The sequence below is a fragment of the Mastigoproctus giganteus genome, chromosome 1 (genome assembly GCF_048544385.1).
Source record: "Mastigoproctus giganteus isolate SK-2022 chromosome 1, ASM4854438v1, whole genome shotgun sequence".
In the NCBI taxonomy this organism is placed as follows: Eukaryota; Metazoa; Arthropoda; class Arachnida; order Uropygi; family Thelyphonidae; genus Mastigoproctus; species Mastigoproctus giganteus.
In genome coordinates this window covers 61,501,854-61,527,583 of record NC_143575.1, presented here as the reverse complement: position 1 = coordinate 61,527,583, position 25,730 = coordinate 61,501,854, and positions in this window count along the sequence as shown.

Here is a 25,730-nt window from a genome sequence, read left to right as displayed (position 1 = left end):
TAACTCGTGCATTTTAGCGCGTGAAAAAGCAGAATGTCGATTTCGTCTGCTTCTAGCTCGTTTCTTACGGGAAAACTAAAATGCGCATTTCATTTTCGGTCGTCTGGTCTGGTTTTAGAGCGCGGGAAGGCGAAATATGTATTTCATTTTCTCCGGCATTGGTTTAGTCCGGGAAAAAGGCAAAATATCGCGTGCTGCTGCAATTGTTGAAAGCGGTAATCGTGACCATGCACGAGAGATTGCACGAGACGAATATCTCGTGCAATCTCTCTCTCTTTAACGAGTTTTCATTGTTAGCGCTTTGTGGCTACAGGGAGCTAGCCGCATGTCAACAAGCTTGTCAGCCTTGTAAAAGGCTGACTTTCCGTCATTTTTATTTTCTCACCAAAGGTTGACGACATGCGGCAGTTGTTTTTCCTACGGAACAGCGATGTGTGCTCCCAATTTACTGCGCTGCAGCGTCTTGCAGTATTAACACTGGCGCTTTACCTATGGGTAATGGGTCCACTCAGTGGTTGCTATGGTGATTTATGGGCTGCTAGAAATAGCGTTCTCTTGTAGCGTACAACATGGAACAACAATGCCGATAGAAGAAATTCCAAGGTTATTCTGGGCGAACTTAAGGCGCTTTTTTGCGTCTGAATTTTTCTCTTCAAAGTTTAAATTATAAGAGTGGCCGTCGCACAAAACTAATCATCTTTTGTAAATAAATTAAAACATAAATACTGTGGTATTTTAATTTAGAAGATGCGGGAAAAAATGGTTTTCGTATCTGCGGATTTTTTGGTTTTTTTCCGTGGGTCCGATGAGAAAGCTTCGATTAATTAAACAGATACTGCTAATGCATCGTGTAGAAGTTTTTAAGCGTTAGATTTTTAACTGCTTGGCTTGGTTAGTGTTAGCTTGTCGAAGAGAACTTTGAAGTACTCGTATTTGTTCGTCCGGAAGAGAAAACTGGAATACCCGGAGGGCAATCTTCCTACCATGAGCTCATGGAAAAAAGAAAAAAAAAAGCACACCTTAAAAGGCAGTCAGACCTATCTTATAGCGTGCTTCCATTTGCGCATTTTGCGTACTGGTTGACACTTAAATTTAAGTACTACACCCCTGTTGCATCGTAGTAGATACGCTGCCCTGTAGCTGTTTGGAAAAAAAAAAAAATTACGTAAGTTTATTTATATATAAAAAAAAAGCAATCCTATTTTTACAGATAACACCCCTCCCCCAACATGTACACGCGGTTTATTACAAGGGATATTTCTGGATTCATCCTTGAAATCCTCTCATTGGACCAAACGATAGAAATTACAGGTGACTATGGATTGTGGTGTTAGATATAGATATTACGTACTGACACCTCATGGCCTCAGTACCTTGCACGTGCAGCAGATTAAATCAACAACGTGTCGATAATGGAAAGGGAGAAAAATACATTTCCTCAAGAATCAACAGTTGTTTCAATACTATTGAAATCAACGGATATCGTCTGCAGCAATAATCTTTTGGAAATTGGCACTTTTTCCTGAAAATTAACGAGCTCAAGAAGAAAGTGATAATTAGTCTTCGTTAGCTTAAAAAAAAAAAAAAACACAGCACGGCCTACTTTACTTAAAAATAATACTTGGAAGACCCTCTGGCGCAACCTGGTTCGAATGTACCTCGTTGACGACCATATAAATAATGCTGGGGGATTCGTGTAGGAATGTTGCTTTAAAAGTTAAAGATCATTCTTGAAATCCTGATTTTTAATCTCAATAAATCTTTGGACTTTAAGCAATATAGGCTTAGCGCTGTCATCTGCAAATAACTTAATTAGATCTTTATAGTTATTAATTCTTAATAAGCGAAATGAGGCAATTTAATATTCTCCTTCGGTGTTTCATAACTCTACTCGAAGTTGCTCTACTCCATCGCCAACTATATTCTCACGTGAGCAGTATGCTGCCCCCTTTTTTATATCCTCCATCAATAACTGTAGGCTACTTAACAGAGGTTTTCTTTTCTTTCGCTACCGAGTAGAGGGTGAAGGTTGCATTATGATGGATCGCAGTCCATTAGGCTTTTGAACCTGTTTGACTGGCTTGTCATCATTATTGGCAGTAATCATCCATAAAGTTTTTTTCCTTTGGAAGCGGCTATTTTTTTAAGAATATTTTAATAACATTGTTCTCGGAAAATACGAAAATTCCACCTGTGGACACCAGAGGGCCATTCGGATGGCAATTTGTCCTTCGTATTATTATACTTAGCTGTCTGTCACACCATTACGAAAACGAAATTTTCTTGTGGGATTTCAAGTTATGATTAAATACTTCGAAAGACACTGCTCTTTCATCTCGGAGAAACGCATTTATGACATATCACCCTTTTATTTTTGCTTTCCTTAAAAAGTTCAAGATTAAATTATGGCAGCTTTAAGAAGGTAATTTATGCATTTTCCCTATTTATTTCTAAAATGCTTTGCTATGTCAGTTGACTTTGTTGCTAACGGGAATAATCCGGTATTTAATTCTCATACTATTTTGCATTGTTTAAGAAATTTACAATAATTCTGCAACAATGACAACACATTGATAGTAATTCTGCAACAATGAAACAAGAAATTGGCTAATTCTGCAACAATGGCACAAGTAATTGAGAATTCTGCAACAATGAAACAATTCTCTTAAGTGTTGATAAAATGTCGATTTCCATTTTTAATTAAACGATTGTTGTCGCAGATATTTGTTGAGTTCCATTTACATTGTTGAAGGATTGTTGCATTTTATTGCTTTCCATTGTTTGACAGATGGTCGATTTCATTTTCTGCGCGTGCATTATTGTTACGCAATAGCTGCATTGTTGCACGTGGCTACTTCGCGGAACATTTTCTGATTTGTTGAAACGTTACCGGAGTAAAAACGCATCATCTGGTTGTAGTTGTAACTGTTAAGGAAGTTTCTCGTTAGTGGAGCTCAGATAGAATGCAACGTTGTTTCCACTTGGTCTAGGGGAAAGTGGTGACTGATGGCGACTGTCTCCTTATAAGCCAGCTTAATTCTTGTATGTAATTCGTATTAAGCCCCCGTAATTAGCCAATCGCGCTATCTCGCGTGTTACGCAGTTACCTTAATACTCCGTGTATGTAAAGCCTTTTGATTTGCCGCTATCCGTCTTCACAGAAGAATGGAAGGCGAGACGAATACGGGGTACCGCAAGGGCCTTTACAATCCGGAATGTTGTGATCAGGACGGTTTCGTTATGAATAGCTCTACGTTTAGTCGGTGAGGCTTCAGCACGTTCAAGGGTTAAGCTAGCATTGCTTTGACGTTAAATATGTCCGATTGGTCTAAATTGTAGCAATCATAAGTGATGAATGTTTTCTTTCTCGGTGGGGATTATCTCTATACATATGTATAAGATTACTAAGCAAAGGCTTGGGGTGGGTTGTTTTAGATTACTATCAAGGCACCTCTCGCCACGAGGCCTCAGCGAAAACTGCTTGAAAAGTATAAATTCCTTGATATCTACTGGATTCAATATTGAACTTTATAAGTGGGTGAGCAGTATTCATATAATTAAGGAAATTGTTTAATTCTTCAGTAACATTATTAAGTAAGCTCAAAATTAAAGAACTCCGTATAATTTAATTGTATTTTTAACATTTACCTGTTATGCAGTCGCTGAAGAAGTTGTACAGGAAGCACCACGAAACGTCTGAGAATAATCTATAGTTCTTTGAGAAATTAAAGACAAAGTATACTATGCAGGTTGAAGTGCTTATTTTTTGGTACTCTCCATGGTGACCTTGATGGTGTGGCGTAATAAACTGAGTGCAACTTTCACAATAAAAATAAATAAAAATGATTTCATGTTAAGCCTATTAAACATACACTCGTTATCAAGAAATTAGGGTTAATAAAATAAAATGCGTGATATGAAAGTGAAAATCAATATTTTGATTCACAATTAATATTTTGATTAAAATTGCGATTTTTTAAAAAAATATATGAAACTTTTTCATTTTCTTGCTCGAATAATTCCTGTTTTTTCCTCCCAAAAACCAGAAAAACTGCTATTAGAACATGTCTGTTTTATGTTATAAATATGAAATACTTATTTAAATTCGGGTTTTTCGTCCAGGAACTGAACTCGACCGCGAACCCTAAACTTGAGTTTTTTTCTTCCACCGAACAAGAAACCTACCATAGAAGACACGCAATTTCAAATCACAATATACTGACGCCTCATAGCCTTAGTTGTTTTGGTGCTTAACACCCACCTAACCTAAGAAAAGAGAACTGAATCAAGCATTATCACAAACAGACGTAAGTGCAACTAAACCTGACAATATTTACCCTCACTGGCCCAAAATATTGGAAACAATTTTGTAATTGGCGTCAGTAGGTAATTAAAAGTACAGTATGCAAATATAAATTGTTATATTTTATGATCACAATTTCCTTGGTTTCAATGGTCGATTATCTTCTATTTCTTTCTCCTATGGTAGGGTGAAAGCGCGATGTAAACCCCATGCATCTAGACTGTCTCGTGTCCACCACTAAAGTGGCTGGAGGTGGTATGTTCTGTTGATGCGGACCGGATCCGCTTATACCACTAGCAGATTATGTTACCTCCAGCGAATATCTTTCTGTCGTATCGGACCACCTTCACCCTGCCATGCTTAATTTTACCGGAATTGCATTGGATTCTTTCAAGAAGACAACGCAAATTTCGACCGTGCAAAAATGTATCGAGGAGGAGGAGTATCATAGTTTCCAAAACCAATCCTAATATAATTCCAGTAGATCTGAATCCAATTCAGAATGTCTGTGACATGTTGGAAAGGACACTTCGGTTTTGCAGTTCTCTTTTGACCATAATACAGCAGCTGAGAAATATCCTGATGGAAGAATGGTCAACAGTGGAGCTAGATTTCCTTGGATACCTAATAGAATCCTTCTCATGATGTGCATGGGCTCTGTAAGTCGGACAAAAGGACCTACTAGATATTTAATAAAGATTTATAAATTTTTGGCCAATGGCTATATCAATTTCACGTGCAGACTATTAACAAATGTCTGTAGCTTGTTTCTTCGCATGCTGACACTCGATGAGGCAGGAATATATTTAAACCTGCAGTTTTTAGACAGGCGTTAATGCGGAATCCAAGTAAACAACGCTATTCCTTCCTGAAAAGGGCTTAAAGTGTGAAAAGACGATTTTGAGTTTAAAGTATAATATATGCTTTTCAGACGAGGATAATTCGCCAGAGTTCGATCGGCAGATTTGTCTCTTTGAGAAGGATTAGAGATTATGTTAATTCGGCCTTGGACATACGATTAGAATAACCAGAGTGAAAGATGCCCGCCCCTAGTTTTGGTTATGGGTAATCTCAAAGGTCGACGTTAGGTCTCATCCTGTTAACTTTGATATTGTCAGATAGTTTCTCTGCAATGTTGACGTGCTTCCCTGGTGTGCTACTTTCCATGTTTTGGATACAATAGGATGGTAAGTTGAGAGCCATGTCTCAATCCGGTACAAACCATATCAAGGATTTCTTCAAAAGAAAAACCACTTGAGACCATTGAGTCATTGAAGAGTTTCAAGGTTTTTTATTCCTCGAGCAGAAAAACTAACTTTAGAATACACTCGATTTGCGGACACCAACGTAATGATGCTTTATGGTTGAATAACTGGTTACCTTTTGGCGATGATAAAAATAAACTTGTTTCTTTTCACAGCCGTTTTACAACCAGACTGCAACAAGAATTCTTGTCCAATCTCAATATGAGTACACGGCCTTCTCGTGCAGTACAGTGATTATGATCAAAGTCTTTCCGTACCAGGCGAAAATGGCCCGAATTCGAATCCTGTCAGTGACGCGAAGAGCTTTTATGGACTTTGTTTCACAACGTCGCTGAGTTAATCCGTCTCAGACAAGGATTGATGGTTTTCTTCAACTTCAATTTTGGTTGATATGATACATTTTAATTAAAACTATAAAGGTTATTAATTCTGTAGTTTCATTCTCTTCATTTTAAAATAATTTAAATATTTACAGTTGAAATATAAAAATAAATCTTGAGCGGAATTTAATTTTTCATTAATGTGAGATGGAATTTATCGACCTTATCTGCCAAATTTAGTCAGTATAACTGAGTTTTTCAGTTCGACATTTTAAACATAAACCAAAACTTTGAATAAATCAAAGGGTAAGTTTTAAAGTGAAATATTTAATTTAATAAAAATGATAGAATAAAGTATGTCTAATTTCAATACTAATTAGGAATTTTAAAAGACCTTTATAGCATAGGTCTTAGACTTCATCCCCCAGATTTTATTAAAAACTTTTTTTATCCTGTTTTTACTTTCAAGTTCGTGTAGGATCTGTATTGTCTGGGCCCTCTTGCAAAGAGGAGGAGAAACTCCAGGGATCAATTTTAAGTGTTATCCTTTTTTGCCATCAAAGTGAATTCCATCACAGAACAACTTCCTGCAACTGTAAACTGTGCCCTCTGTTTTGACGATTTCAGGGTATTTTCTCAATCCTGCAACATGAGTGCTATTGAGAAACAACTTCAACATGCTATTAATCTCCTGAACCCTTGGGGAAAATGTAGCTTCACGTTCTTACCACAAAAGACGCTTTGGTACATTTTTGTGGTAAGCGTAACCTTCACCCCGATTGAACTGAGATTTGGACAAAAGGCTATTCCAGTAGTACCTGAGACTAGATTTTTGGGGCTTGTATTTGATAGAAAGTCTGTCAGTTAAGTGCGAATTGCACGAGAGGCTTGAATATCCTACATATTTATTCTTCTCTAATTCTTGGGGGGTGTCGACTGATGCGTTTTATTGCGTCTCTATAGTGCATTCGTGCGATCTAAATTAGATTACAAGTTGGAGGTATGCGCATCTGCTAGACTCAGCGTACTCTGGAGGCTGGATCTCATTCAGGCGATTCGCATTGCTACTGGCGCATTTCGAACATCTCCTGTCTATGTCGACGCAAATTAACCCTCGTTATCGCTTCGTCGTCGGAAGCAGTCGTCTATACAGTATACTTTCAAATTGAAATCCTTACAAGAACACACCACATGGGCACACAATTTTGAGCCACGTTGGGAAAAATCTGTATACAACACTCGCTAGACAGTTAATTATCCATCTGGTATTCGTATCCAACAGCTACTCAGAGATTTGGGCATCGCAGTAGATAATGTTGCCTCATAATCAGCAACCCCTTCCATCCTCAACCTGAATTTCAGATTGAATTCTCAATCTTAATTGTATATTTCTGCTGGGTTCCCAGCCACACTGGGACCTTGGGAAACGATTTGGCAGACACCGCAGCCAAATCAACACTGACCCTTTGTAATTCTTGCCTGTTAATTTTCTATACATATTCCAGGCAAGTAATAACTGAAGGAATTGGATGCAAACAAGTTATACGAGATTAAGCCTGTAATCGAACACGGGCAGTGTAGTCTGCGCAGGAACTGTAAAGAGGAAGTTGCTCTACACTGCTCGACAAAATTAACAGAACAAAATGTTTTTCAAGAATATTTTATTGTGAACAATGTTGTCGAAAGCGAATATTTGATATAATAGGCATCCTGGCATGCAAAATCCGAGTATTCAACAGAAATCGATATATTACCTTACAGATCCGCACATTATGCAAAATACTCATGCCTATAAAAACACGGGTTGGGAACACATCACTTCATTCCTGTTTTTTTTTTTTTTTTGGCTTGCTCAGTGGGACAGCCACATCTCCAGTACTCAGATGGTGACTCATCGTCGTTTAGATGATTCTTTGATATGGCGGCCATTGGAAGATTTGAAGCCGATGAGTCACAGGCGGAGGTACCACTTGGCTTAATGTGTCACACAGTGTCATCATGGCACTATGGAAGCGGTTTCAGGAGACAGGAACCATCACAAGAAGAGCTGACCAAGGCCGCCTGACAGCTACATCTACAAGAACAGACCGCTATCTGGCTCTAATAGCAAGACGGAAACCTACGATGTCCTACGAAACCTACGATGTTGATTCCTGTAATCAACTATCTCTTGAGGTTGCTGCGGCAACAGGTGAAAACATTTCCAACGAGACTGTGTCAAGAAGGCTCAATTGGAGTAGACTCTACGCAAGGAAGGCAGTGGTTTGTATCCTATTAACCTCGAACCACCGCACAGCTCGTCGAAACAGGTGCCATGAACACGTGACCTGGTGTCCTGACAAATGGGGTACAATTCTGTTTTCTGATCAGTCCCGTTTTAGCATACAAACAGATTCTAGATGTTATTTGGAGACAAAGAGGAATGCGGTTCCATACCTCCAACATTAGCGCCAGGCATTCCGTGACCAAGCGATCTCAGTGCGTTTTTCAAAGCGAGCTATCTAAAGAGCTTTTGCCATTATATAGTCTGTTTATTTCTGAATACCGTTTTTCTCACTTTATGTTTCAGTAGCTCTTTCGTTCTACAAAGTAAAAAGTAAAGTGCAGCCATTATCAACCCACTGCAGGATGGAAGCCTCCTCAACAATTCATGCTGAGGGAAATGGACCACAATCTACCATGCTGGTCCAGTGCGGGTTGGCAGATCGACCGTATTCAGCAGTCAGGGGCTTGAACCCCGATCTACTCAAAGAGCGTGTGCTACTGCACTCCCGCTCCTGCCCACTCGGCTACGGAGGCTCTACAAGTAGTAGGCAAAGGCCCAAAAAGGAAAGACACCTTTCTGTTTCTTTTTCCTTTATTACTAATAGCCGTTGGTCACCTCGTGGCACTGCTCCTGTCTCCCCGTGGCGGGGCCAGTAACCTGGGTGGTAAAGACAAAACCCCAGGGCCAAAAGGAGCCAACGTGGATAAAAATAATTATCCACCATTAGAGCTTCGAGCTCAAGGGCAGAAACTTACATTGATTCCAATCACGACATAGGAAATAATAATACAAAGAGACAGAAGATTGATAGGATGGAGCAACCCTGCCCATCGTTTCTAATTTTCCACACCCTCGCTAGTTAGCCTATGAGCAAACTGTCTCCCTTTATAATTCAAAAACATCTGGAATGTATTGCAGGATCTCCTAAGACTGTTAAGAGACTGCAATCTAGAGACCTATTAGTGGAAACTACGAACCGCAGACATTCAGAGAAACTGTTACAGCTTACAAACTTTGTTGGCATTCAAGTAAAAATATCTCCTCACGCAACCCCAAATTCATCAAAGGGTGCGATATCCAGTTGGCATCTATTAAATGTTACTGAGGAAGAAATAACCCAAGAGCTGCAGAGACAAAATGTAATTGAAGCAAAACGAATAATTACTAAAAAAGTCAATCAACTTACACCTACCAGAAACATTATTCTCATCTTCAATACCCCTAACTTACTCGCCTCTGTAAAAGCAGGTTCTTTACCATGCCGCATTCGTCCATATATTCCCAACCTTTTGAGATGTTATAAATGCCAAAAGTATGGCCACTCTCAAACTGTATGCAGAGGAAACCCTGTCTGCCCCAACTATGGGTCCTCAGACCACATACAAAATGACTGTACAGCTATAAAAATGACCTGCCCAATTGCATATTCTAGAACTTGTGAAAAATGGAAAATAGTGAAAAAAATAGTAAAATACAAAGTTGAGAATAAAGTCGGTTATCAAAAAGCGAGAAGACTAGTTGCACCTACTATGGACAAAAATATTTCCTATGCTAATGCAGTTAAAAAATACCAAACAGTCTCTACTCAAACTGATGTCACAGTTCCCACTAATAAATCAATTTCTGATTGGGTTAGAAATGTCCCTTCTGAGCAACAACGAAGTGTACATAAACAACACCCAAACTCTCAGACCAAGCAAATAATACTCCTCTGACAAAACCAGCGGCATCTCCTCCTCCAATAAGTGCTACCACACCCCGTATTACAAACTCAAATATAATGAAAAATATTCAGGACACAGATGGCACATCTATGCAGGAAGATCCAATTTTAGAAATCCATGCCGAAGAAAAAGAAATGGACACTGATGGGCCAGTTTCCTAAAAAAAGACAAACAAAAATTGGAACATCATAAGCAGTCACCTTCAAAAAGCAGTCAGAATCATCTCTATCAATTAAACAAAAATAATGGCCTGCATTGTACACTGGAACTGCAGAGGCTTTCGTTGCAACCCAGATGATATCCATGATCTAATTATCCGGTATTATTCAGTTGCTCTTTGTCTTCAGGAAACTTACTTAACCCCGCAAATTTCTCCTTTGATAAAGAACTATTGCCTTTATCGAAATGATCGCAATGCTGCCCACGGTGGTGTGGCAATCCTAATAAAATCAAAGATCCCAACTAAGCATATCCCACTTCAAACTGAAATAGTTGTTGCTGTTCGTACCACTCTCCATATTGCAATAACACTAGTCTCAATCTACTTACAGCCAAACGAAACTTACTGTTTAAAAGAACTTGAAGACCTCTTCATACAGATATCTCCACCTCTCTGTATATTAGTGGACTTTAATGGGCACCATCCTTTATGGGGCGTTACTAGACTAGATAGACCGGGTTGACTCATTGAAAGCTTTTTAGAAGCACTTAACCTAGCCATACTGAATACTGGCGCGCACACTCACATTCAGCTCCCAACTGGACATACCTCATCAATAGATCTCTCCATTTGTTCTCCAGTACTGGTCCTGACCATAGAGTGGTATGTTCTAAATGACCCTATGGGCAGTGATCACTTCCCTGCAGGAAAAAAACAAAAATCACTAACTCACTTTCTAGACATTATTCATCGTTTTGGGTTTCTCCAGCCCAAAGAAGTTGCAAACTGATTGTTCATTATACAACAGAACCTCATAAATTGAGGTTCTGTTGTATAATGAACACATTATCTCAGAAGATATCTTTTCTACCAATATATTTTCCTCCTTGGCCACTTTATTTTAGCCCTCGTGGGTAGCACAGTTGGTAGGTCGCCTTCCTCTCCACACCGGGCGAAAAAGACTTGAGGTCAGTTCTCTTCGAAAGTGGCCTTTATCTGTGGACTGTTTTAATTATATCATTTGGATATCTGTTTTACATTTTTTCTTACTGCTGATGTAATTGGAGGTCTTAAAACCATCTGTACAGAACTAGGTTTTCCGTTCTCACCCCACCCCTTGCTTTCTACCTTTAGATTACCACAAATTCCATTACACAGCAATGTCTGCATTTAACTCTTTCTACGATGAAGTCTCCTATTTCCTCTTTCGCTCCTGCAGGGTGATGAATCGGCCGTAAAATTTCCAATAATCTGCGGGCTTTTAACACAAAAGAAGTGATTTGATTTGTTAAATTTTTAGCTTCTGTATTAAGACAAAGCTGTTTGTGGTAAGATGTCGAAGTTTCGTTGTTTAAGATTTATATTTTAATTAACAATTTAACAGAAGAGCAATCACTTAATTACTTATGCAGAATGAGCATTACTGAAACCTAATATTTAGACTTTAAGAAGAGGGAAAAAAAGGAGGGAAAAACTGCTCGGATTTATAGAGAAATTCCATATAAATCACATTTACAGACCTGCCTTAGGTACTGCTAATTGGCTGCATCGGCAAACACATCGCTATCGACCGATGAGCGCTTCGCCCAAAATTAAATTAAATATCATAAAGATATCTGGGAGAAAGAGGGCCATTGCGCTCATCGATCAAATCTTTACAAGGTGCGTACATGACGCCCTCTGGCGGGATGGAGGTGATACGACTCTTGAATACTCGGTTAATTCTTTCCTTTCTTTTTTTTAAGGGGAGGAGGGAGGTTGTAGGTGCGATGTGGGTGGACGTATACAGCTAAACGCGAATATTAAGAAATAAATAACTGGGTGGGGGTCTTAAAGGCGTCTACACCTTGCCAAGATACGCAAAGCGTTATTTCCCATACACACACCTAAAGAACCCCTGGGTAGTGCTGCTAATTGGAACCAGTAAGCATATACGTTTTAAGGGGAGGAGACGTTCAGATCTATCATGTCTGCGTATTGCTAAGGTGGGGCCATTGATAACAAGCACATGGTTACCATATTTACTCGTGAGGACAGGTCAGATTGGGATGATTATTACACCAATAGAAACGTATCATCCTTGGGGATTGTTTAATTAAGAAAGAAAGATTCTAAGCGTTCTTTTTGAGTCTGTATCTGCTATTTTAATCTAACTAATCTTATTTAAGAAGCACAGAAGAGTATTATGAGTACTTCCAACAGATTTGTGATCTCTTTTTTCTTTTTAAAATGGCAGGATGGTTTATGGGCAAAGGTGACGTTTTCAAGAAGAATCTTGGAGATGTAAATGATGCAAATTATTTAATTTTATTAAAACACAGAGAGATGGGAGAGCTCTGGAGACGTGTCATGTGCAACTCTGTTGATTGTTATTCGTTGTATGACGATGATTCTAAGAAAGACAGGGCGACACTCTTCGACCACAGATTTTAATTTTATTAGCAAACTTAATAAACAAAATGAATCGGGGATTTTATTACATTATTTCTTTAAAGGAACATCCCTAATCTTCAGTCATTATAAAGGATCATTTATGCCACCTAGCGGTTTATTTTTAATTTGAGCTTGATTAATTTCTTTTATCGAAGTCGGTTTCCAAAGGGTATTTCAGCTTTCTTTTATAAAGAATACCTCCTAGACCTGGCGATCTAGACAATCTTTTGTTATTGGACTTCCTTAGTCAAACATAATAATAATGAAATAAATCATCATTGTTCTAGATGGCATGATGAATGGACAGTGATATTCTAAACTCTTGCCTTTCCTGCACTGATGGAATTTTATGGCGAAGGGTGGTCATTTGAGTGGTAGCACGTTGGGCAAAAATACGTCTATATTTTATTAAAATTGTGGTTTTAGTTACTTACCTATCTCTTGGTGTCCCATCCTCGCTTTAAACTTTAGTTGAACTGTCAGCATCCATTGAACCAGGATTTTCCTCGCTATCACCTTCGTTAGCCTGCCTAACGTGTCAGACATCGACAGAGTGGATCATCTGAACCTCCAGCGAGGATACTCAAGAACTGTTCAGTTGCTGAAGCTTCGGTCATAGTTTCAATTTCATCTAAATGACACAGCAGAGCTGGTAAGTGTCACTGATTAACAGGAAATTAATAAGACGGTTGCTAAAGTTAAAATGTCTTGAAGATGTGGGGGAATGTGAAACTTGTTAATTATGGTAATTAAAGCGAGATTTTACTGTATATTCTTAACCTTACGCTATAAGCTTTGTTTTGAATAACAGACCACTTGTGGCCAAGCTTTATAATTTTAAAAAATGCCTGTATAATAATTTATCTAATTTCGAAACTAAATACGAACTCTAAAATTACACTTCAACTGACAATCACGCACCATCTACTCAGCCTACACCTCCTTTCACCAACTGCTTTGGAAATTCCAGATTTAAAAACCAAATAACTTTTAAAATTCCCACATAAGATGGCTCGATCATCCTTGAAGTCTCATCCAAATTACCACCAAAGATATACATGTTTTCTAATATTCGAGATCGTTAAAATCCCAAAGACTAAACAATAATTTTGCGTGCACAGGTCCTGAAAGGAACGTTAATTAATCAAAACAAACATTATGAGTTTATGCATCTCTTCGGAAATATTAATAATCAAGAATTCTAATTTCTTCGCTCGCCTGTATCCTGTCAATCCGTAATTTCTTTCTATTGAGAAGTGGCACTTGCAATGCGTGGCAGCTGTCGCATTTCGCTGATGACACCTTGTCACTACTCCATGGGAGGAGTGAACGTTGGACGAAAGAGTCAAGAGAATGTGTCAGACTACAGATAAGATATGCATGTCAGCATTTTTCCCCGACTTTCTAAATCGTAGACAGCTTTTAAGATACGACCAGTGACGTCATGCTGGTACAGTGCTAACAGATAATGGAAAAGTAGAAGAATTAAGATAGATTAGCGTGGCAGGAAGTAGAGGGTGGCGATTAAGTTACGATAATGGTAAAGGGGTATTATGCGTGGAATGTGGACGCAGTCTTGTACAAAGGACTAAGCAGAGGTGACCAGGCTTTGCCTTTTATGCGATGTCAATCTACTTTTGCAAAGTTTGAGTAATTGTGGTCACTACTCTTATGAAAAATACTTCTGATGTAAGTTCCTGTTGCCAAGCGAATTATGAAAATGTTTGAAATTTAAATTGTTATCGTCAATCCTGATTAAAGCTCCCTACTGTCTATATATATATAAATTCAGTCTTTTTAGGCAATCTCCATCTAAGTGTCAGCAGTTTTGAAGTATGCAGAATTATTAGTCTCTTCAGAAAACTCCCATGTCAGTAGAAGACTTCGTGGCCTCATATTAATGCCATTTTATATTCCTATACAGGACGCCACCTTTCTTCTTATAAAATGGCTGAAACAACTGAAAACAAAGTTGGCATCCAAACTTGTTAGAATATCTTCTCACTCCAAACCTTGGTTCAAATCCCACCTGAAACCATACTTTAAAAGTAAGCAAAAATACCACGGAAAGTGGAAGAAATATGGCACTTCATCAGCACACATAAAAAGAACAGAGCTTTGTTCCAACTCAAGAAAATTCAGGCGCGTACAAAAATTACGTTATGTCCACGCACAACAGCTACCTTACAGCATGATCTAGTTTTCGAATGGATTAGATGCAATACGGAAACAAGCAATTCTGACATCTGCGTTGACTGTATACAGAACAGATTTATAGAATTTAATTCTTATGAACAAGCAGACTGCGTGCAACATGATATGCCTCCCGATCAAGCCCTGCCAATTAACCAACTTGTGACGAAGAATACGGTTCAGCGTGCAGTTAACCAATTACTCCCTGATAGTGGTGAAGGCCCTGACGGCATCCCTGGTTTTATTATTAGATTGTTCAGCGTATACATCATTGATTCGTTAGTGCATATCATTTCCAGGTGCATTTCCCAGCCGTTCCTTCCAAGACAATGGAAAACTTTCAGGATTACGCTGATTCCTAAAAAAACTTGCAATAATAACCATCCTGGCCATCGACCAATTGCTGTTTCGTCAATAATTACTAAAATTATTGAAAAAATCATGCTCCCATATCTCCAACATGCAATCTTTGTTAATGCACATGTCAACATGCATTTTGGTCCTAGAGGGGCGTTCCACAACAACAAGCCTAGCCGACACCATTGTGCGCATCCAAACTGCGCTTCAAGATAAGGCACAATGCGATCTATTTTACTTTGACATCAAAGGTGCTTTTGACAACAGATCTCAAAAAAGCTTTTGAAATACTAAAAAATCATTTTCTCGTTGACACAATCATTATTTCCTATCTTCAATACAGCCTAAATCGCAGACTTCTCTTCCCAACCAGTACTGACAATATTCTCGTCGCAACTTCAACAGGCATTCCTCAAGGAGCCGTCCTCTCCAGTACTATATTTTCAGCATCTCTTCAACCACTTCTACAAGAAAATCCAAATCTACTGGCATATGCCGATGATTTAAAGTTATTTTTAATCTCCAAAGCCAGTGATGATATTCGCAAAGTTTTCAATGATGCGAATTCACAGATTTGTGAAATCATCAAGTATTTGAAAGAATTCAGTCTGATTATAAATGCAAGCAAATCTGCTCAAATTACTTATTCCCTTCGGAAACAACCCAACCACATAGAAATAAAAATTGCAGATGTCCAATCCCAAATGTTTATGCTCGCAAAGACCTTGGAGTTGTTTTTGATAAAAAATCTCTCCTTTAATGCCCACTATTTATATGTTGCTCAAAAAATTCAAAAAGCAAAATGGTTAATCAAACAAGAAACAGCAGCGATTCAAGACAGAAAAATAGTCATTAAGCATGTTCGAAGATGCATCTTTCCCATTCTGTCCTATGCTTCCGAAATCTTGTCTGGAGCTCCTCAATTAACCGTCAAGAAATTCCTTGCCCTAAAATATTTGGTTCTTAGATGGCTCAATAATAAGCTTCGTTTTCTCCATACAATATCCAGGCAACAGCTTTATGAAAACTTAAAAACAAAGCCTCTGCAACAAATGATCAACGAGTCTGGAGTCATGCTTCTTGCGAAGTTAATTACTTCTGAATGCGATTCACCAAACTGCTCCCAACAGAGAAAATTCAAGAAACCAACAATTGAAATCCAACCTCTCCAGACTCAAACAAATGGACAGAATGTTCCCCAATGCATCCCTTCACCTCATAAATCACCAAGTTCGTGCCGGCTCTGTTTTCTCTCAATCTTTTTGTCAAGAGGAAGGAGTGCCCCAAGGGTCAGTGCTAAGTGTTACGCTTTTCGCTATCAAAGTTATTCTATTACTGAACAACTTCCTCCAACTGTAAACAGCACCCTCTCTATTGATGATTTTACCATCTTCTGTCAGTCATGCAACATAAGGGTTATTGAACGACAATTATAGCATGTCATTGACCATGTCAAAACTTGGGCAATGGCTAATGGTTTCAGGCTGTCACTTCAGAAGACCGCCTGCGTACACTTTTGTCGCAAACGGAACCTTCGCCCTGAACCAGAACTCAAACTCGGACAACACATCATTCCAGTAGTACCTGAGACAAAATTCTTGGGTCTCACATTCGATAAGAGTTGACATTTTTACCACATATCCGTCAACTGCGAACAAAGTGCACGAGGGGATTGAATCTCCTTCGTGCCATCTCCTCAAGTAAATGGGGGGCTGACCGATGCACGTTACTCCGCCTTCATGGTGCGCTTGTTCGTTCAAAATTAGACTATGGGTCCCAAGTGTACGCATTGGCTAGAAATAGCGTACTACGGTGGCTAGACCCACTCCACCACCAAGCCATCCGTACTGCTACTGGAGCATTCAGAACATCTCCCGTCCAGAGTTTATACGTCGAAGCAGGTGAACCCCCCTCAACGTGGGCACCTGTACGTGGTGAGGGGACCTCCCAGTGACGCTGCTGGGTTTCCAGATTAGCATCACTGGGATCTAACGCCCATACCTTGGTTTCAGGGTTACATCTTTGAAATCCGGCGTGTGCAGCCGTGCGCCGCGACCCGTGGAAGCGGAAAGGGGGATCCTGGTGGTTGAGGGGCCCAGCTTCAATACACCACTTTGGCCCCTGCTTCGACAAGACGGGTGGTCCCGGACCGGCCCGACTGGGATCAATCGGCGGGTGGTTTTATACTGCTAGGGTCAACTGCGTTCCAATAAGTCTCCCTCCCTATGGTCCTGGGACGGGATAAAGACTTATTGGTAACGTGGGTATGGTGTTCTAAGCGAACTCGGCGTCCCATTCGTGTACGCAGTACCTGCTAGTTCACGAGTGGGCGTCCCCTCGTAGGGCTCCGTGGTGGGTGAGGTACTTAGGCATCAGACATTTTCTCTTTACTCATATGAGTAATTTAAATCCCCTTTCTTCTGGGGCCCCAACAAGGCCCCTACCTAATCGAGAAGATGAAAAAGAAAACACCTCTGCAAAAAGAGCCAGAACTGAGGATACACCAACACCATCAGTGACACCGCTCTTCCTCATTCTCCATTCCATCGGAGAACAGTCAATTGGAAAGATGTCACCCTTCTTTACCCAGAAAGGATTAGAAGGGTTGGCAGGGTCACCAAAATCCGTTAAACGACTGCGTTCTGGCGATCTTTTAGTTGAAGCTTCCAGCACAAAACAAGCTGAAAAATTCTTAAACTCTACATCCATAGGGGGAATACCTATCACCGTAACCCCCCACAAAACTCTGAACTCTTCACGTGGTGTTATATCAGAGTGGGACCTTCTTCATGTTTCTGAAGAAGAGATCTGCTCTGAATTGAAAGACCAAGGAGTGACAGCTGTGAAAAGAATATCGATACGAAAGGATGGGAATCTCGTCCCTACCCGAGTTCTTATCCTCACGTTCAATACCCCAAGGCCTCCAAGTTCCATCAAGGCAGGCTATCTAAATGCCCAGTGAGGATTTACATCCCAAACCCACTGAGGTGTTTTAGATGCCAAAAATACGGCCACTCACAAACATCTTGTCGTGGTAACCCTGCCTGTGCTCGATGTGGTGTTAAAGACCACGAGAGCAAGGAATGTTCAGCTTCAAAACCGATCTGTATTAATTGCCAAGGAGAGCACCCCGCCTATTCTCGAGCATGCCAGCGGTGGAAGGATGAAAAAGAAATCCAAAAACTGAAAACAGAGCTGAATATCTCCTACCCAGAGGCCAGAAAACGTATCGAACCAATAAATAGCGGGAAACCTTCCTATGCTCAGAAGGTTTCTGCCAAGTGCACTATCGGTACTCAAACTGAGATGACTATACCACCGAAAGAGTCATTCACTCCGATTGCACGCTATTTATTAAATTCACAAAAGCCCACCAAAAAAAACACAATCAGTTGCCACTCCTATATCCGTACCTCCTAGTGCTCCACCACTACCAAAACCAAGTGGTAAAAAAGAGCAAAAACGTTCTGAAGAGTCACCCGTAATACCAGAAACAATGGATGTAGAGAACAAGGAGGTACAGGATGAATCAGTCTTGGAACTCTTTGCGGAGGAAGAAATGGACACGGGACATCGTCCATTCTTCCCCAAAAAAGACAAAGCCAAGACTGATAAAAGTAAGCCCTCAGCACCTCGGAAGCCGCCTGATGGACCCACCAAGCCAAAATAATGGCTAAATTCCTACAATGGAATTGTCGTGGATTCCGGCGAAATACTGATGACATCAAGGCCCTCCTGCAAAAGCACGAGCCAGTTTGCTTTTGCTTGCAGGAGACTTATCTAAAGGCAAATGATGATCCCACCCTGCATAACATCACAATCTTTCGTAAGGATAGAATTGCGGATGGTCCTGCTCATGGAGGAGTGGCTATCCTTGTGGGTAATCAGACCCCAGTTCAGCCCTTGCTAATTACAACCAGCATAGAGGCTGTTGCAATTCGCCTTACAGTGGGATTTTTAATAACGGTCTGCTCTATTTATTTGCCACCTGGGACTGACATCTCCCAGGCAGACCTTGATGATCTTCTAACGCAGCTGCCTCCCCCTTCCTTACTTCTCGGGGATTTTAACGGACATAACACCTTGTGGGGTAGTGCTAACATCAACGGAAGGGGACGAGTCATAGAGCGTATGCTCAATGACAATGACCTTTCCCTTCTAAATACTGGAACAAACACCTTCTTCCATATGCCTACCCGTACTTTTTCTGCCATTGATCTCTCTATCTGCTCCCCTTCTCTACTCCCTTCACTCACCTGGGAAGTGGAGGAGAATTCATACGGAAGTGATCACTTCCCTGTGATAACCTTGTTACACAGTGGGAGACCGTGTCTTCCTTTTAGGTTACCACGGTGGAAGTTTGATCAGGCTGACTGGACTGCCTTCCAACATCAGGCAAATTTTGAACTCAGTACAGTCAGTCAGGAGCCTATCAATGACGCAGTAACGTACATCACAGAAATCATTGTCCACGCAGCTGCTACTGCTGTCCCAAAAACATCAGCCCGGTTTCCACCATTTCCCAAACCTTGGTGGAATTCACAATGCACAGCAGCCAAAAAGGCTCAAAACAAAGCGTGGGGGATATTTCGCCGATATCCTACCACGAACAACCTTATAGCCTTCAAACGTGCACGAGCCAAAGCACGCTACATCCGTCGTCAGAGTCAAAAGGAATCGTGGATCCGTTTTACATCATCTATTAACCAGTCTACCAACTCTAAGGTAGTCTGGGATAAAATCCGGAAAATGAAGGGAAAATATACATCCCACCCTTCTTCAATCTTAGATTATAATGGATGCGCTATTGCAGATCCAACTGCAATAGCCAATGCTCTTGGGGAAACATTCTCCAACATCTCCGCAACATCCTCATACTCCCCAGAGTTCCTGGTCCTGAAACATAAACTGGAAAGAGAAGCACTTAATTTTAAGTCCAAGGGCCTCTATCCCTACAACGGGGATTTTACTATTCAGGAACTGAAAAGAGCCCTCGCTCTTTCCAAAGCAAGTGCTGCTGGACCAGATGGCATCCATTACGACATGATTAAACATCTTTCACCAAAATCTATGGATTGTCTGCTCTTTCTGTATAACAGAATCTTTACTGAAGGGCAGTTTCCGGATTCCTGGCGAAAGGCAATCGTTCTTGCCTTCCCTAAGCCAGGAAAGGATCCAAAAGTCACCACCAACTATCGTCCTATTGCTCTGACTAGCTGTCTGTGCAAAATCCTGGAGAGAATGGTTAATTCTCGTTTAATATGGTACTTAGAATCAAATGACCTTCTCTCCAACATACAGTGCGGCTTCCGAAGGAACCGGTCCACTCTGGACCATCTTATTAGATTGGAAGCATCCATCCGGGATGCTTTCCTAAAACGTGAACACTTGGTGTCGGTGTTCTTTGACATGGAGAAAGCGTATGACACAACTTGGAGATTTGGCATCTTGAAAGATCTGCATAGCCTTGGCCTTAGGGGGCAACTCCCCATTTTTATTAAAAACTTTTTAGCCAATCGATCCTTCCAAGTTCGTGTGGGATCCTCACTCTCTCGTTCCTTCAGCCAAGAGGAGGGAGTACCACAAGGATCAGTACTAAGTGTCACGCTTTTTGCCATCAAAGTGAATTCCATCACAGAACAACTTCCTCCAACTGTAAACTGTGCCCTCTATGTTGATGACTTTAGCATATTTTGTCAGTCATGCAACATGAGGGTTATTGAAAGACAACTGCAGAAAGCTATTGATCGCCTCAACTCCTGGGCTCTTGCTAATGGCTTCAGGTTCTCGCCGGAGAAGACCGTTTGCGTACACTTTTGTCGTAAGCGTAATCTTCATCCTGAACCTGAATTAAAGCTCGGACAAAATGTAATTCCAATAGCAGCGGACACAAAATTCTTGGGACTCGTATTCGATAAAAAGCTGACCTTTCTGGATCACATCCGTCAACTCCGCACAAAGTGCACAAGAGGGCTAAATATTCTGCGCTCTCTTTCCTCAACATCTTGGGGTGCGGATCGATGCACCCTACTACGCATCTATCGTGCACTTGTACGATCCAGACTGGATTACGGGTCCCTGGTATACAATTCGGCCAGAGACAGTGTACTTCGTTGGCTCGATCCTGTCCATCATCTGGCTCTCCGTACCGCTATTGGAGCATATCGCACATCTCCTGTCCAGAGCTTATACGTCGAAGCAAACGAACCGCCATTATTGCTTCGACGTAAGCAGTTGTCTCTAAACTACGCTCTAAAACTGAAATCCCTGCCAGACCACCCTACGTGGCTAACCGTTTTTGAGCCGCGATGGGAAAATTTGTACAACACCCGTAAGATGCCAATCGTCCTTTTGGTATTCGTGTCCAAGAGCTACTCAAAGAACTTAATATAAAGGTAGACAGGGTTGCCCAAACACCAAAGCAACCCCTTCCACCCTGGCATGCTCATGTCCCGGCATGTGACTTGTCCCTTAGAAATTGGGGTAAGTCGGACACTCCATCGTCTGTCTACCTGCAGCTTTTTTCAGCACACCGAGCTGAACATTCTGACTTCGCGCCAGTCTACACAGACGGCTCGAAGGCGGAATCATATGTGGGATCTGCTGCTGTCTTTAGAGACAGCACTACTTCGGAGCAGATTCCTTCTGAATGCAGCATATTTACTGCAGAGCTGCACGCTATAAAGTTAGCCTTGGATCACATTAGTGAATGCCAATACCAACGGTTCATTTTATATTCTGACTCTCTCAGTGTGTTACAGGCTTTAATATCCGTGAGGTATAATCCTCACCCGGTTCTGTCTAGCATTCAGCAGAAGATTCACGTTCTCCATGATCGCGAATATGACATCCGCTTCTGCTGGATTCCCAGCCACATTGGGATTAGGGGAAATGATTTGGCTGACACCGCAGCCAAATCAGCAATCCCTAATAATAATCTCTGCCTGTCAGTCCCCTATACAGACTACAGGCAAATAATACACGAGAAGATACATTCCCAATGGCAGGAGTTGTGGAATGGACAGACTGGGAATAAACTATACCGTATAAAGCCTTTAATTGAACCGTGGCAGTCTAGTCTGCGCAGGAATCGTAAGGAGGAAGTTGTTCTTGCCCGGACCCGCATAGGACACAGTCATTTAACTCATTCATTTTTGCTGAGGGCTGATGACCCTCCTATGTGTGAGTCTTGTGGCACAGTTTTATCAATTAGACACATTTTAATCGAATGTCCAGTTTTTAGCAGTATCCGTCTTACCGCTTTTAATCATCTGACTGAGCCATATACACTCAGTCAGATTTTATCCGACAATGACAATGTGTCTGCTATTTTTAGATTTTTAAAGTCAATAAATATTTTTACTCGTTTATAAAATCTACATTTTTCTTATACTTCTTGACATAGTGACCTAACTAATTAGGTCACTGAAAGTTTAAATTATTTTATAAATGACATGGTCTTGGCGCATTATAGCCTTAGTAGCTAATGCGCCAATAAAACCAAAACCAAACCAAAACCAAGCAGGTGAACCACCACTATTGCTCCGACGAAAGCAATTGTCGCTAAAATATACCTTTAAACTAAAATCCCTGCCAGACAACCCAACGTGGGCTTGCGTTTTTGAGCCACGATGGGAAACGCTTTTTAAAACCCGTTAGACTGCTAACCGATCCTTTGGCATCCGTGTCCAAGAGCTGCTCAGAGAGCTCAATATCAAGGTAGACAATGTTGCCCAGTCATCAAGGCATCTACTTCGACCCTGGAATGCTCGCTTACCATCATGTGACCTCTCCATTAAAAGTTGGGGTAAAGCCATAACTCCATCCTCTGTCTACCAACAACTCTATGCTGCCCACCGATTCGATTACTCTGATTTTTTGCCTGTTTTCCGCCGATGGCTCGAAGTTAGAGTTTGTAGGATCTGCTGCTGTGTTTCCAGATAGTACTATATCTGGGAAGATTCCACACGAATGCAGCATATATACAGCTGAGTTGTATACTATAGAACTAACCTTGGACCACATTAAAACCCGTAAGCACCAAAGATGTATGGTGTACACTGACTCTTCAAGTACACTGCAGGCTTTATCGGGGATGAGGTATAATCCTCATCCGTTTGTGATCCGGATTCAGCAGACGTTACATTCTCTGTTTGAGTGTTCATTCGACATCCGTTTCTGCTGGATCCCAAGCCACGTTGGGATCGGGGGAAATGAACTGGCAGATGCTGCTGCCAGATCACCAGAACCCCACTACACGTATTGCCTGTTAGTCCCCTATACAGAGACTACAGGCAGCTAATACACGCTAAATTACTGTCCCAATGGCAACAATCCTGGCACGAGCAAGTCACAAACAAGCTCTATGAGATAAAGCCTGTAATCCGATACTGGCAGTCTAGTCTGCGCAAGAACCGCAAAGAGGAAGTTGTTCTAGCTCGTCTCCGCATAGGACACAGTCATCTTACACATGCATTTCTGCTGAGGGCAGATGACTGTCCTGTGTGTGAGAACTGTGACACCTATTTAAGTATACGTCACATCTTAACCGAGTGTCCACGTTTTAGACACGAACGTGATTTTTATTTTACCGCTTTTAGTCATCCGGCTGAGCCTTATACACTCAGTCAGATTTTATCTGACAATGACCATGTGTCTGCTGTTTTTAGCTTTTTAAAATCAATAAACGTTTTTGCTCGTATCTAAAATTTAAATTTTATTGTGATTTTTTATTGATTTATCTTTTATACCTTTTATACATTTGTTATTACATATTTTGACATGGTGACCAAACTAATTAGGTCACTGAAAGTTTAAAATTAATTATATATGACCTGGTCTTGGCGCATTATAGCCTTAGTTGCTAATGCGCCAATAAAATCTAAACCAACCAACCATAAATCAATCACAACATTGATTGCAACAGGTTAATCAACTCTGAAGCCTACAGGAGCCAGATATCCGATAAAATAAAGAAAAATAAAACAGCAGCCTGCCTCCAACGCAGTAACTACAACTGAAAGCCAAATGTCCTGTTCCGCAAATTCTTTTTTAATTCATAAGTACAATTCCTACTAATTGTTGTTGTTTATATGAAACCTGCTGTGTATTCGATTATTTTATGTTGTTTCCTTTGTATTATTATCTTCCCCCTGGGCTCGCTGTATTTGCAATAAATGAATATTTATTTATTTTCATTGGACTGAACTAAAACATTGTCCACAATTTGGACGAGCCTCTGCATAAGGAATAAAGTTGGTCATTTGAAATTGGTCAGAGGTGATTATTTATAATCCTATTTCTGAAAATTGCTCTGGAGTTTGATCAGAGTATTATCTGAAGTCTAACAACACCAGGAAGCTCTTTATGAAGGTGGTTATAAAGTTTAAACTTAGGTCTGACAAACTGCCATCTAATTTTTTTATTTTATTATTCTTTTTTTTAAATACTTTTCCTCTTTCTCTGCAGGACACACTTTGGCAGTGGAATATCTAATAATACAAATTAAGTGGCCGGAATTTCTTCGCCTAGCCGCCCGAAATGTTTAATTACTTTCATTAGCTTGATGCTTCGTGATGAATATTTAATTACTATTAGGTTTAACTCTTGCTGGCTGACTGATGAACTCTAATTAGTCTGACAACGCGTTCACACCGAAACCCCTCGTTCAAGGCCTTCATTGGAGAGTCTTCTACTTCTGATTTGAAGATGCTGGTCTTTGTTTTAGCACGGGGAAAGGTAGAAAGAGAGGCGAAGATGAGAGATAAAGCTAAGCGATACTGCTGTGAAGTCAAGTATTTATTTATACAAGAGAGAGAGAGAGTGAATTAGAGTGGCTTTGCAGCCAACAAAAAAGTAATCGAAATAGAAACAAAGAAAGGAGAAAGAAAATGGGATAATGATAGATAATATGAAGATAGCACAAAGATGGAAAGAAAAAAGGGTAATGAGAGATGGAAGAGAACTTGCAGAACGACGAAAAAGAATTAAAAGAAGAGAGAAAGAGTTTGTACAAACAGGTTGCTTACAGGTCTATTCGTTGCTAGTGGTTGATAAACAGAGGTCATCACTAGCGTGGCTTGTCGCTTGTAAGTTGGGCGGTTTCTTTGCCCACGTGCACATGCACACAATTCTTTCTTTACTCCATCGTCAGGTCATCTTTGTGAGGTGTGATGGGGAGTTTTGTGTCGCTTCAAGGTAAGTAACGAGGTGCTATCGATTTTCCTGTCATACTTAATAGAGTTCCAACTAGAACGTTGCCATTGCTTCAACGAGACCACTCTTCTTCGCTATTTGTTCGATCTCCTACTGACAAGGCGTTTCCCATTTGAATCCTTACAGCGATGATATTCTAGCAAACAATAACAATTTGAATAATTTAATAACGATTCTAGTGATATAGATTCTTTAGATTCATTTAGCAACGGTGCATTGTCATTTGCATATATTCTGTGTACATAAAGTATGAGTCAAATCATAGCCAACGATGAAGATGGGCTAAAATTTAGTATGCGCCTTGGCTAGGGGTTTGGAACACGGATGTTTTCTTTGAGCGTCATTAAAAAATATCTTCAAGTGTGTATGAGTTAGGAAATGTTATACCAACAACGCGATTAGGATAACGTCGATTCTGTAATCTCACTCCCTTTAAACCAACTTTCGCTAATTCGAGATCATTTGTTAAACAGGCCCCGGGTGCCAAGCGATTG